The sequence below is a fragment of the Eretmochelys imbricata genome, chromosome 8, assembly GCF_965152235.1.
Source record: "Eretmochelys imbricata isolate rEreImb1 chromosome 8, rEreImb1.hap1, whole genome shotgun sequence".
NCBI lineage: Eukaryota > Metazoa > Chordata > Testudines > Cheloniidae > Eretmochelys > Eretmochelys imbricata.
The window spans coordinates 5,173,369-5,187,495 of NC_135579.1; the positions used below are offsets into that span (position 1 = coordinate 5,173,369).

Below are 14,127 nucleotides of genomic sequence, written 5' to 3' on the forward strand. Positions count from 1 at the left end.
TAAAGTGGCAAAATACTCTTGCTGGCTTTTTTAATTCTGCATTTTGCAAATACACAGCGGGGTCCCCATGAACTTAAAGAAACAAATAGTCACCTCTTAAAAAGATGAACTCTCTGTTGCTGCCAAAGCAGCCAGCGGAGGAAGTGCACGGCAGCTAATGAAACCAGATTCCAGGGGTGGGGTTTGTGCGTGAACATCCCCTAGCACCCTGGGGTCCTGGGCCATGCCCAGGACTCCTAGGCTCCACCACAATACAAATGATTAATTAATGATGATGATTAGTAGTGGTATGACTCATGATGGGGGAGGACAGAAAGTAAATGAAGCAGAGACTGACTTTGCCTACAGTTCATTTTTAATTCTAAGGAAAGGTGTGGTTCGAAAGGGGCGGTGCTGGGGTCGGTAGGACGCTGGGCTAAGACTCCGGAGACCAGTTTTACTCCTGCCTCTGCCATGGCCTAGCTGTGTGACTTTGGCTAAGGGCTCGTCTCCACGTACAGCGTTAGAGTGGTGCAGCTGTATCACTGTACTGAAGACACGCCGACGGGAGAGCTTCTCCCATCGGCGCAGTTAATCCACCTCCCTGAGGGCGGTAGCTATGCAGTGGGAAAAGCTCTCCTGTTGACATAGCGCTGTCTACACTGGGGGGTTAGGTTGGTATAACAGCATCGCTCGGGGGGTGTGTGTGGATTTTTCACACCCCTGAGTGACGTAGTTAGACTGATAGAAATCTGTAGTTTAGACCTGGCCTTAGTCAGTTCCCTTCTCTGTGCCTCTGTTTCCCCTCCCATCTGTATCTGTCTTGCCTACTGGGACTGTAGGCTCTTTGGCATATCCACTGGCTGACAGGTTGTCTGTACAGCCCCCACCACACTGGGGCCCTCAACTCAGCGGGGGCTTCTGGGTGCTGCTGTGATACAGATAATAAAGAACACATCAGTAGAAAGAAAAATGATATTTACAAGCTTCTAAAAAGATCTTCCAAAGCAGGAGAAGTAAATGATCCATATAATCCTGCTGAGTAGTTTCTCTGTGCTGCTGTTCCTTTGACTGGTGTGATGGATAACTTAATAGACCATCAGATGGGTTTGCTGGGGCTCAAGATTGGAGACACGACAGAGCAATTGGAATGATTTTTTCTTCCCTCTTCCCAGGCCTGGGATCTTACCTGCATGTGGCTGTTTAGCTCTAGCGTGCCAGGAGGGGGAGCAGGAAGGCTGTGTAGTGCTGTGGGATTGTCAGACACTGCTCATTCCCTTCCGCAGAGCAACCTGGAACCCAGGTGCTTGCAGTCGGTGGGCAGAGAACACAAAGCAGCTGTCACTGCTCTGGCTAGGGACTTGGGACAATTGCATGTGTATATTCTGCTCCCCTGTCTGGGCCCTGCATCAGACTGCCATAGACAGCTCAGTTACACAGGTGCCTCCATGCCAAACCAGAGGCAGAGCGAGGAATGCTTCAGGTCAGGATTCAGGTGCATCAGCAGTGCTGTGTGTGAGGACCCAGGGCTGGAATAGCAGGGGGGCTGGGGGGTCAGGATTGAGGTGCATCAACAGAGCTGTGTGTGTGTGGGCGGGGGGTGGGTAGCCAGGGCTGGAACAGCTTAGAATGAGCCCAGATCTCACCAGCTTCAGAGCAGAAGAGCAGCCCCATCTCTTCGCATTTGCCTTTCACAATGGCTATCTCACGATGGCCCAGCAACGCCACTTTTATTTGCTGTTTTCATTACTTTCTCTCTTCCAATGCCATCATTAAAGGCAGTAGTGTAGGATCCCAGTTCTGCTGATTGGATTTTGCTTCCTTAGTTCTTTTCATGGCCCAAGACCATGGTGATGGGCGTGATGCAAATATCTGGGTAGACAGACAGCTGTGGTTTTGCAAAGCGGTACTGAGGTGTATTGGCAGAATGGGTGGGGAGAGGCTCCATTTCTCCTCCAACTGGATTTTTAGCCCCCACTCCCTGCCCACACCCAAGCAGGACATTCCAGGGAACCAGGAGACATCTCCTTAACTTCCCCCTGCTGGGCAGCACCACATGGGTTGCAATGCTCTGCTGGCCAAGAGCTCTGAGCTTCGGTAGCACCTACAACAAGGGAAATCGCTCTGTGTGCAGGAGCCATGGGGCACTGGGAGGGGGAACGGAGGCGAGGTTGGGTCCATCCTGCCAAGTGGCACACGCCCCCTCCAGATCCCAGGCTGAAGGTCCTAATCCCTGCCACGGCTTGGGGCAGGGTGTCTTGAGCTGAAGCATGTGGGCATATTCACATTAGTAGCACATATGCAAATTGCTAGCAAAGCAATTAGCATCGAGGTCAAACAATTTGCATGGCATGCCACAGGTAGGGCAGCTGCTGGCGGGTGTATAATCCCGGTGCTGCAGCTCTGTCCCAGCACAGTCATTCTGGTGGATTCTGTTTGAGTAAGTCACGAGTTGCCCCATCCTTCTCTCCTCCCTGCCATCCTGCCCTTCTGTCTGCGTTGTGCTGACAGCATTTCCATGGCGCTCAGCGCGGCCTTCCAGACACGGGGCAGGACAGCAGCTTGGCAGAGACTTACGCGGGGGCTCCTCCGTGCAGCCGGCGTGTTAGTGGCAACAGGGTCTGGCAGGAAACGGAGGCTGAGAGAACTGACTGGGGTTGGAGAGGTGGCGACGAGACCACGGCCTCCTTGCTGCTTATCGCTCAGCAGCAGACGGGGCTCTGCACCGGAGAGAGAGGCTGAATAAATAACTAAAACAAACACGTCAACCAGACCAACTTTCCTTGGCCCCTGCGCCCCGGGGCTCTAAGTCACTCACATCTTACCCAGGGCAGCTGATTAGCAGAGCCATTTCTCAGTGGCAAGGCAGCGCGGGATGTGGCAGATCACACTGCAGCAGGCTGAGGTGAGGAGATCGCTTTTTGCCCAAAGCCAAATTACCTTGGAAATTAAATGCTCTTTTGCCACAGAGGAAGCAGAGTTCTCAGGGCCCAAGCAGACCCTGTCACTGTGAGAAAAAGCCTGTGGCTATTTTAGCTCTGATAAGAAGAATCTAGCATTGGCGGGCGGCGGGGAGGAGGATACATAATGCCCTGGACGCTGTCGTTCTTTCATATCAGAGGACAGACCCACCACGCTTGCACCAGAGCTGGGCCGTGGAGTGACTCCGCTGGCTGGCTCAGATTCGTGCGCCAACTGCAGAGGGCATCTTTGCATTAACAGTCGCTGTAGGCAGGGCGACCTCAGCTAACAGGAGCGGCTGAGGAAATTCCAAAGCTGAAGTTAGACACCGTCCTAATCCTGCTCCAGGTAGCCCTGGGATAACGTAGCCCCTGTAGGCCGTGAGATTCCTCACTGAGCCCCGGCAGCACGGAATCTGGGCAAGCTCACGGCTGAGGGAGAGCCATGTTCTGTGTGGTTTTAGTAAAGCCTGAGGTGGGAGCCGGGAGCCCTGGGGGGAAAAAGCCCAAGGTGCACACACACATGCAATGGATTTTGCGCCGGTCAGTGCTAGTGAAAGGTACTGGCTTGTTTGATTCCCACATTGGCAGGTGGAGCCTTCAAAGCACCAGCCACAAATGCAATAAAGATCTTCCCCTAAAATCAAAGGGATAGACCACAAGGATCAACTGAGTACAGGGGGACAAAACAGGAAGGGGAGTGAGGCTAGGGGCCTGGGAGGGGACACTAAGCAGAGAACCCTGGACAGCACCCAGAGGTGTGAAAGGCACTAGCCTATTTAAGTCCTAGGAAGTCTCCATGGAGTGGCAGAAGCCACCCATGGAGTGGAAGCCCCACCCCTCAGAAGAGGGAGGGGCCACAGAACCAGGATTTCATGGGCAACAAAAAAAGTCAGCCAACAGGAATGAGCGCCATAGGGTCAACAGGAGGGAAGCCTGAATGGAGATCCCCCGACAGCACCCACTGTGCCAAGGAGGTGTGAAAGTCACTGCGAGCCCTTGAGACTAAAGTCCTCTCCGGCATTGCTCCACAGTGCAGATACAGCACAGGCAGAGCGAGCATCACCATGCTGCGACCGAGCAAGGCTCCTTGACTCTGACCAGAGAGTCTCCCCTGTAGAGACGAGATGGCAATTCCTGCCCAAGGCACTTCTAGCCTTTGCTTTTCCATTTGCCTTTATAAACTGGGCTTGGTCATTTCTGGGTTCCCCGGTCCAGCCAGAGAGAGTTCCTACGTCCCCCACCTACCCCACCTGCATATTAGCAGCTCCACTTTCTGGGCCCTTGTGTCTCTTGGGCACTCATCCATCACGTGTACTCTTAGCAAAGTTTTTTTGGCCCAACAAACTTTATTACAGGCAAATGTGTGTCTGAACTAAAGGTTCGTTACAATCCAATCAAACCTGTAGTCCCTGGCTGGCCATTTCTCTTCCTCTTCCAGTGCTGTTATCTCTTGGGCAGGCTTATTGGAGGACTCTTATCAGGCTTTCTAGACATTTGTGCTAATGAGTTCCTGTGCATCAGCGATTTCTCACTGCCAGTGTCTCACCTGGCTGTGCACAAAAACAGCTATTTCCCAGTTGCGCCCCAATTCAGCCACTTGAGATTAAAGAGCTGAAAGAGCTGGATAATGGGAATAGAATGAAAAGGGAAATGTTGGGTCTAAGTAATAAAAGTATCAGCAGTCAGGCAGTGGATAGCCAGAGATGCCGGAGTAAATCAGAACCATGAATGATACTTTGTGCCTTTTGTCCTCGGATCTCACAGTACGCTACACACGCTCAACATGAATCAAGTCCCTTACCTCTGAGAAAAGATTATTATTTCCACTTGACAAGAGATGGACAAAGTGATGCTCAGAGAGATCAAGCAGCTTGTCCAAGGTCACAGACTGAGTTGGTAGCAGAACCATGCTTTGAACCCAGATCTCTTGAGATACTCCCTATTTGATTACAAATGGATCATATTGCCTCTGCTTAATCCTCTTCTGCTTTTCAGCAGCCTCCTCCTCTGGCTTCCCCCCTCGCTTACTTAATTCACTTTCATCCTGTCTTCCTTCCCCAACAGCTTTCTAAACATATCACAAAATATTACTGACCCCACTGCACACAATTTCCTTCCACCCAGGGATTCATGTTTAAGAAGGAGAGTACTTGTCCAAACACAATAGGAATTGCTGGCTTCCCCACATCTTTCATCCCAAGTTTGAATCAGGCCCAATTTCTCCATTTCTGAGGAGTTCTGACTTCAGGTAGCACCAGTTGGTTATTTCCACCTCCCAGGTTCCAGCTCCCACTGGAAGCAACTTTGACAAAGTACCACATGACAGGGTAACAAGCCTTGTGGATGGGGGGAAGCGGTAGATGTGGTATATCTTGATGTTAGTAAGGCTTTTGATACTGTCTCTCATGACCTTCTCATAAACAAACTAGGGAAATACAACCTAGATGGAGCTAGTATAAGGTGGGTGCAAAACTAGTTGGAAAACTGTTCCCAGAGAGTAGTTATCAGTGGTTCACAGTCAAGCTGGAAAGACATATCAAGTGGGGTCATGCAGGGATCAGTTCTGGGTCTGGTTCTGTTCAATATCTTCATCAATGATTTAGACAATAGCCTAGAGAGCACACTTATAAAGTTTGCGGACAACACCAAGCTGGGAGAGGTTCCAAGTGCTTTGGAGGACAGGATTAAAATTCACAATGATCTGGACAAACTGGAGAAATGGTCTGAAGTAAACAGGATGAAATTCAATAAGGAAAAATGCAAAGTACTCCACTTAGGAAGGAACAATCAGTTGCACACATACAAAATGGGAAATGACTGCCTAGGAAGGAGTACTCAGAAAGAGATCTGGGGGTCATGGTGGATCATAAGCTAAATATGAGTCAACAGTGTAACACTGTTGCAAAAAAAGTAAACATCATTCTGGGATGTACTGGCAGGAATGTTGTAAGCAAGACACAAGAAGTAATTCTTCCTCTGTACTCCATGCTGATACAGCCTCAACTGGAGTATTGTGTCCAATTCTGGGTGCTACATTTCAGGAAAGATGTGGACAAATTGGAGAAAGTCCAGAGCAGAGCAACAAAAATGATTAAAGGTCTAGAAAACATGACCTATGAGGAAAGATTGGAAGAACTGGGTTTGTTTAGTCTGGAGAAGAGAAGACCGAGGGGGGACATGATAACAGTTTTTAAGTACATAAAAGGTGTTATGAGAAGGAGGTAGAAAAATTGTTCTCGTTAACCTGTGAGGATAGGACAAGCAGCAATGGGCTTAAATTGCAGCAAGGGAGGTTTAGGTTGGACATTAGGAAAAACTTCCTATCAGGGTGATTAAGCACTGGAATAAATTGCCCAAGGAGGTTGTGGAATCTCCATCATTGGAGGTTTAAAGAGATTTTAAGGAGGTTAGACAAACACCTGTCTGGGATGGTCTAGATAATACTTAGTCCTGCCTTGAGTGCAGGGGACTGGACTAGATGACCTCTTGAGGCCCCTCCCAGTCCTATGATTATTACTATCTATGAGTTGACAATACAGTCTGTGGAGTTAAACCCTCGCCTGCGGTCCAGTTGTTTCCAATGCCCACAATACCTCTGTGCTTGAGACTCATATGAAAACAAAATTATAGCTATAGGGTAAATAGAATTCTTTAAGCACCCTTGGAAATCTATCTAATGAGGCTTGTGGTGCCCTCAATGGTAGGTCAAGTCACCACTCTCATGCCACCCTCCCCCACATCCCTTTACCCCACCCATGTTGCTTGGAGTGAGTGCATCTTATCACTCCAATTCTAATGATGCTCATTATGTTCTGCTTTTTGGTGTGGATGATGGAAAATGGCATGGCCATTCTTTGTCTCTTACTCTTTTTAAGTATTCATTTCCCTTTTTCTCTCCCTCCCCAATCTTCTCCCCTCCTCCCCCAGTGCTACCATCCTTTGATGGGCTGGACTTATTAAGACCGAAAGGGATTTGTCATGTGTCATTTTCAAAGGTCTAGGGTCAGGAAGATTTAATTGCTGGATTTTTCACAGAGGGTGTTAACATTTATTAAAGTCAGTTTCTCTGATTTCCTTTTAATGAGACGACAACTGTGTGCATGAGATAACGTTAGGTTCAATCGTATGGGACTCGCAGAAGGCTTAAAATAATCAGACCAAGGGAAAGAAAAAAACGAACCAAACCACACCAGTTCACTCCACCTCTTAAACAATTATGTAGCAGCAGCAGCAAGAAACCACAATAATTTCCATGGGAGTTTGCAACAAGGCCAGGCGTGATGGTGGTTTTTCATTTTATTTTTAGATGCTCACATTGAGAAACATAGCTGGCAAAGGTTTTTTCTTAAAAAAAAGGCAGAAAAACTGAATGGCCAACAAAAGTGTCTTTTAGAAGGAAGGGATGGGAATGGGGCTTTATACTGAGGGAGTTCTGCTTCTTTTTTACGTCGGCTGCATTGTACGGCACGGCTAATCTAGTTTGTGATTTTCAACTTTTAGGGTCAAATTTTCACAGGAGACGTCTGAACTGCAAACTGCCAGCATCTGTGAGTTGGCCAGTTGGTATGTACAAAACCCTGAATTTAGGGGTTCTATTGTGCAGCGAGCTATCTTGTACTTGCAGCTATGGACCTATGGATGAATGCTGGCCTATGCCACCGGGAAAATTCAGAAGGCACCTTAGAAAAGTTAGCTCTGCAACTTGGGTCCTAAATATCTTCTTAAGCTCTATGCCAGCATTTCCCAGTGTGGGGTGCACTTCTTTATGGGGGTGCAAAGGACTAGTCGGGGAAGGACACAGAAGAGCTGTGTAAATAAGATGCAATGGCCTCTAGCCACAAGGGGTGGGGTTGATGGGGCAGTGACCACTCGGAGAAGGCCCGTGCCCACTTTGTGGTGCAGGGGAGGGAGTTGTGGGTGGATATCTGGGTAGGAACAGCTCCGACTTAGGGCTTTTAGGAGGGCCAGAGGAATGATTTTCCCTCCTCTGTCTCATCTCCTTCCCTACCCCCAAAGTACTTAACTACCGACTCCAGAGCACCCAGCAGTAATAATAGAATGAGAGGATCTCTCCATGGCTGACCTTTAAACCTACAGAGATGCAGGGCAGTTTATCACAGACCCAAACAGACTGGGAGAGCTCTTTGGAGAAGGGGCTGCCATTTACCACTTGCTTATATAGAGCCGAGAACAAAAGGAGCCTCACCTGGTGGTGGCCTCCCGGCCCAACCGCAATATAACTCATAGTAATCAAGTGGAACACAATTACTCAAAATTCACTGAAACGAATGTGCTGTGTGTCTTCCGCTCCTTTGCTCTCCTCCTTCCATGTCTTTAGCCTCTTTCCTTTCTCCTTCTAGTTCCAGCCCATTCTATTCATCTTCCTCCCCTTGTCTCATGTCTCTCTATTGTTGTCTCTTCTGTTATTCTCCCTCCCTTGGACCATATCTCTGGGTCTTCTGTTGAAGAGCAGCAGCCCATCTCCTTTCATTTGCTTTGTCTCTTTGTTATTTGCCACCCCATCTCTGTTGTCCACCCCTCCTCTCTCCCTCTTTTTGTGCTCTTCCCAACTCACAAGCCATTTGTGGGTCTCCCTGTTCTCCTCATCCCCACCCCTGGGATATTTCACACTCTCCTTCGCTCTTCTTCCTAGCATCTTCCTCTCTCCTTTTCTTTCCTGATGTCCCTCACCCCCTCTCTCCCGGTAGGTCCAGAGGGAGACACCATGAATTACCAATGGCCGTGGGAAAGAATCCCAATCCCAGACTGTCCTTTCCATGCTGGTGATGGTGAAAGTTATCTAAAAAAGAGCTAGAATGTTATTAGCCCTAATCCTTAAGGAGACCTAAAAATCACAAGGAGAGGGGATATGATTCTGGGCTTTGCTGTTCTCAAAGACTCACCCTGTACACTAGTCAGATCGGCCAGAGTGGAGAGGTCCTGTCTGTATTTTGGACACAGAATGAACTCCCCCAGAGCAGATACAGTGCTATTTCTCAAGGCCATTTGATTGTGCCTGGCAGCTTTAGAGGTTCTCTCTCTCTCTCTCATGCAATTAAACCCTGTGCTTTCTTTCAGTCTGCTAAATGAAGCCTAAATGATCATAATTGAGAAGTCACTGTTTCATTTGGCATTATTGCTCCACATATGCACATTTCCAACAGCTGCTTGTTCTAACTGAAAGAGGCGGACGGCTCGCTTCCTTTGGTTTAATGGTATTTTTCTCCTCTTGAATCACTAACTGATCTGTCCCACAAAAATAGGAAGAAAGAGGAAAGCATTACAAGCCACAAGGTTTGCGGGAAACCTGGGTTTGACTCCTAAACCTTGCCACTCACTCTCCACGGTGGTAGGGAGTAGGAGAGCCCGGGAGGTAGGCCTTGAATCACACTGACCCATGGTTGCCTTGTTTAGATGACAAAGAAGTGTCATTGATTGGTTTTGAAGAGAGCCCTGGAACGATTGCCTCAGCCAGGAGACGGAGGGGTGAGAAGATTATTAGACTGTGAAGGTGCCTCTACCCTACAAACGTTTTTCAGTACAGGAGCAGCCATGCCAGTGCTAGCAATGGTGTATTAGCTTAGACTGGCTGTGGACATTTTCCACACTGTATCATAGAAACAATGCTGGAAACCGGCTACGGAAAGGGATCTGACCTTTCTTGCATGATGAGCAGACCCAGTGAGAAAAGACAACTGGCTGCATTTATGAAGGGGGTGTTCTAGGAGGTCTGACTTATATTAGCACCATGGCAGAGCTGGGCCTGCACCCTCCCTTCCAGGGTGGAGGTCGGAACTGATTTCTGAGAGGCTTGTTTTCATTGGGCAGGGAAAGGTAAGGGCACCCCCAGATTTGGATGTCAGAGCTGAAAGTAAGAGTAATCCGCTTCCTCCCTTCCTCCCTCCTTCACCTCAACACTAGTTACATCATCTCAGATAGAAACAGAAACATTTCTGGCATCAGAGAGAAGGTGCTGGCTAAAAAAGAGTTGATCAAAGTGCTTGGAAAGGGGTGGGAGTGACAGGGAAGGCCCCAGACACCTGAAAAGTTGCAGAAAGAAAAAGAACAAGAGGGATGAAGGGAGGCTGGTGTCACTTGATTTTTGCATCAACATGGTTCCAGCCTCTATTTTCCACGTAGCCCCATTGCTCAGTGGCTCCTCCTCTGTCCACACATAAATCCTCTTAAAGACCCACTTCTGCCATGCTGTTTGCCATGAATCTAGCTGACTTGTATATTAACTGCCCACTGTTCCTTTTCTCCTAGCCATTTGCTGCTCCTGTGTCCTTAGACTGTGAGCTCCACAGGGCAAGCACCGTCCTTTGTGAGTGTTGGTGTGTGCCCAGCACATCAGAGGTGCGACCGTAAATAAACAATTCATATCCATTTGGAGGGGATGTGTACTTTGATGGGCCCATTCCCCCTCTCCAGATCCTCCCACCCTGCCTAGTCTGGGGACTCAAAAACATCAGCGAATTCATCTTCCCGGTGGATTTCTTCTTTTGCTCGGTTGCTGCTGGCTTGCTTCCCGAAGCAGCCAGCACCTGCCTCTCCACTGGAGTTGAAGCCATGCCCTCACCCCACCTCCTTTCCCTCTTCTCTAGGCTCACATTTTGTAAATCTTTCTTTCAGAAGATGGATCTAGAGGTGGCGCCGTTCCAAAGTCACCATACGCCTTAAATCCCTGCCACTTCCTCGACCCTCCTGGAAGAAGCGGTCCAGCTCAGAAGGGAGATTCCCTGGAAGGACAGCTTGGCTTGCTGTTCCACTCTGCCTTTTTGCCGCTGAGGACTTAGGACCTGATCCAAATGCCACTGGAACCAACCAGAGCGCCAATAGGTTTTGGATCAGGCCCACACCCAGTTTCTCCCTTGGCTACTCGGGAAGGAATGGAATGTCTCCTGCCTGCAGGGTGCGGCCTGTGCTTTGTGTCTCTTCTCCCCCAGCTTCCTTTGTTCTGCATTGCCCTCCCACGGGATTCCACTGCCCTACTTTTGTCCACCCTTTTCCAAGCAGATAGGGCAAATGCTGTGTTCAGTTAAAGAGGTTTGATTGCTGGAAGCACCAGGAGGCAGGTCATTTAGAGCAAGCAAATTAATTGAAACCTAAACGTACATAGTCAATTTATTGCTGGGAAAGCAATTACCACAACGGTTTGGCCCTTGCTATGTAAGGAAGCAGGACACATTAAGCTGGTTTAACAGCTGCCTTTTATTCCACAAGCAAGAAGAGTTTATATCACCGGAATCTTTCCTTTAGTTCCCATCTCCCAGGCTCTTGGTCTCTTGGCTTTGATCTTTAAAGAGACAGTACTCTATGACTGCAGTTATAAATTAAAGCGATGGAATTTTCCGGCGCCTTTGGCAAGGACGGTATGCACAAAGAGGTCTGTCTGAAAACAACTAATGGTCAGATGCTGAAAGAGTTTTCCCTCCTCTGTTCTTCTTTGAACAGATTGATTTGGGGGAGCGTAAGGGAATGTGATGTGCTCTGGGCACACGTTGTCCTGAACATGACAGGTTGCGATATTTACTACTGAATCAGAGGCTTCCCTTTTACGGCGCTTGCTTGTAAAAATATCTGAGAATCCAGAGCAGAAATATAATCTTTATTGCTTGAAGACTTAAATGCAACTGGAGGAGCAGGTGGAAGAGAGGTCATTCCACGTCAGAAAAACTCCAGCCCTCCAGGAGAATTCTGGCAGGGCCAAGACCCTCCACCAATGAGAAACAAGAGAGGAATGTGAACACTCAGTGACAGTTCAGGCCCAGAGAGGAGGGCACCGTTTTCACCAAACCGCTGAAAGTGGATACCTCCACATAAGAGTTTTCATGGTGACCCATCTGCTTTGTTTAGCCAGAACTGGCACGCCAATGTCTTCCGCACACACAGAATGGGGAGAGTAAAGCTTTAGACCCCTCCCTCAATTTATATTGTCTCCTACTACAGGGGAGAAAAGCCCCAGATCTTTTCCCTACGCTGGAAATCACTGAAGGTGGGTGGATTGGATGGGGAAAGATGGAGGTGGGAGAACCTCAGAAAAATCTGGAGTATGGAAATAAGGTGTAAATAAGCATCAAGAGTTCAGGTGCTTTTGAAGACCGTTGGACTTTTGGGGGTTCACTCATTCTTAACTCCAAGGTGTAAAACAGGCAATGCATTGGGCACCAGGGAGAACAAGACTCTGCCTTGAGATTGTTGCGCACTATAGAGTCAAGGAGTGTTCCTTTATGATGCATTCAAGTCATGTGCCTAAGAGGCATAAGCCATTTGGACACATGGCCACGGGAACTGAAGTGAGACCAATTCATTTCAGAGAGGTCACCAAAGGCTGTTAATGTGCCAAAGTAGTTCCTTAGTGTAAATGCCTTGTAAATTATTAGTATGGAATTTAGCTATCAAGCCACTCTCATAAGTAACATCCTATTAACTCTTTATCGCTTGAAGGAAGCCTTCACATTAAAGAGCAATAGTTCTGAGCCAGGCTCCACTGGAGAGCCGACAACCCCATTAAACAAGCTGTAATGTTTTCCCAATCATGCTTAATTGCTTCAAAGCTGATTGGTATAAAACCTCTAGGCACCAGCTTCTAACTTCCATACAAATTAAGGGTTTTAAGCCTCCTTCCCTGCGTTCCTGCCAGTCTGAAAGGAGCAAGTCTCAGGACCGTATTTACAATGAGTATTGTTCTCCGCACTGAGCTGCTTCAAGCCAGGGGAGCTGGTAAGCATGCAAGTGCTTGCTTGTCTTCGAGGCTCACTAACAATGGGAGCCGGAGAAGGGTTTTGCTCCAGAATTACATCATTGGCACCTCCAAAGGGAAGCTGCATACTCAGAGGAAGCAGCCAAAGCTCATCAGAAAAACAGCACCTGCAACATCTATGAGTAGCCGCGGCTCTTTGCATTTGTCCCCCCACCCCCCGCCTCTCTTGGCATTAGTGTGATGTTCAGTACATGCAATGCTTCCTTGCTGTGTCTTGTTAAGCTGCAGGCTCTGGGGCTAGCTCCATCGCAGCTCATTATACCCTACATGCCATTCACACTACTAGCTCTTGCTCATCTTTTCCCCCATCCACCAGTCTCTCTTTTTCTCCCTTCTTGCTATGCCCCTTGCCCTCTTCCTATCTCTTGCTCCCCTCCCACCTCTTTCCCGCTTAATCACATTGCAGCTTTTCTAGCCAGACGGGTGGCCCGTCAAAGAGTAACACACGTGGAAGCAGCGGAGGTGGCAGACCCAGAATTTGCACAGCCTACGTCCGGAAAGGGGAGGCCACTAGCAAAGAGAAAGTTCTCCTGTACCTGCTCCTATCAAAGGCACAGGGCGGAGCCCCTGGGCCTTAATGGGTTTGTGTGCACCACGTGTCTTATGCTTGCTCCGAGAAGGTTATGAACTCAGGCACGTTTTGAAAGGAATACGCCTGCCATGGACTGCCGTTTAGGCGAGACTGGGCCAAGTGCGGCAGGGCAGAAATAACATAAAGGAAATCAGCTCTGAGGAAAGCGCAAACCCACTGCAATTTAGACTGTAAATTCAGGGCGGGGACCGTTTCTTTATTATGTGTATGTACAGCACCCCGAACAACGGAGCCCTGCTCTCAGCTGGGGCCTTGGGTGCTGCCCTAATACAAATAACAGGATTCTCAATTTTGAATGGCTGGAAAGAGCCCCTTGTTAATAGACCCCATTACCCTATTGCAGCAGAGAGAACCCATCCAGATTTCCCTTCAACCACAGCCCCCAAGTGCTGGGCATTACAGCCAGGAGCACAAGCCCTCAGGAGAGCTGGGACAAGGGGAAGGTACTGTATGCCCCCTTTGTGCTCCCTGGGGTTTGTCTGACCCATACTGGAAGTTAGAGCACCTTCAGGGCATGCAACAGGCCCCCAGAGGCCTGTATACTGGGCGCGACCCCTGGCGTGCTGCTCTGCATCTAACGTCTTATACCACGGTAGAGAGGGGCATAGAGCCCTGCCTGGGGAGTCCTCCATTGCCTTGTTAGGGCAGCGCTGCACCACCAGAAGAAACAGCAAAGCCATTTTTCAATGGCTATTTGCCACCCAGCTCTGCTCTACAGGTACTTGAGGGGCACTGTTGGGTTTGGAGCACGCAGTACCTCAGTGGGTGTGAATGGACGCTGGGGGCACTGGGATTTCCTGCAAACAAGAAACCCAGTGGGTCCTGGGGAC

At 48.8% G+C, this 14,127-nt stretch overlaps 2 long non-coding RNA genes across 2 annotated transcripts in view; one reads left to right on the forward strand and one right to left on the reverse strand.

Annotated features, from left to right (window-relative positions):
* Positions 1-940: 940 nt before the first annotated feature.
* Positions 941-2,973, reverse strand: LOC144268635 (uncharacterized). Its single transcript, XR_013346817.1, has 2 exons — positions 2,805-2,973; positions 941-2,699 (listed from the first exon to the last, which is right to left on the reverse strand). It is a non-coding gene; the product is annotated as an uncharacterized LOC144268635 (long non-coding RNA).
* Positions 2,754-14,127, forward strand: part of LOC144268634 (uncharacterized) — a 45,922-nt gene continuing 34,548 nt past the window's right edge. Inside the window, exons 1-2 of the long non-coding RNA XR_013346816.1 lie at positions 2,754-2,884; positions 7,443-7,505. This is a non-coding gene — a long non-coding RNA (uncharacterized LOC144268634). The remainder of the gene's footprint in view (positions 2,885-7,442; positions 7,506-14,127) is intronic.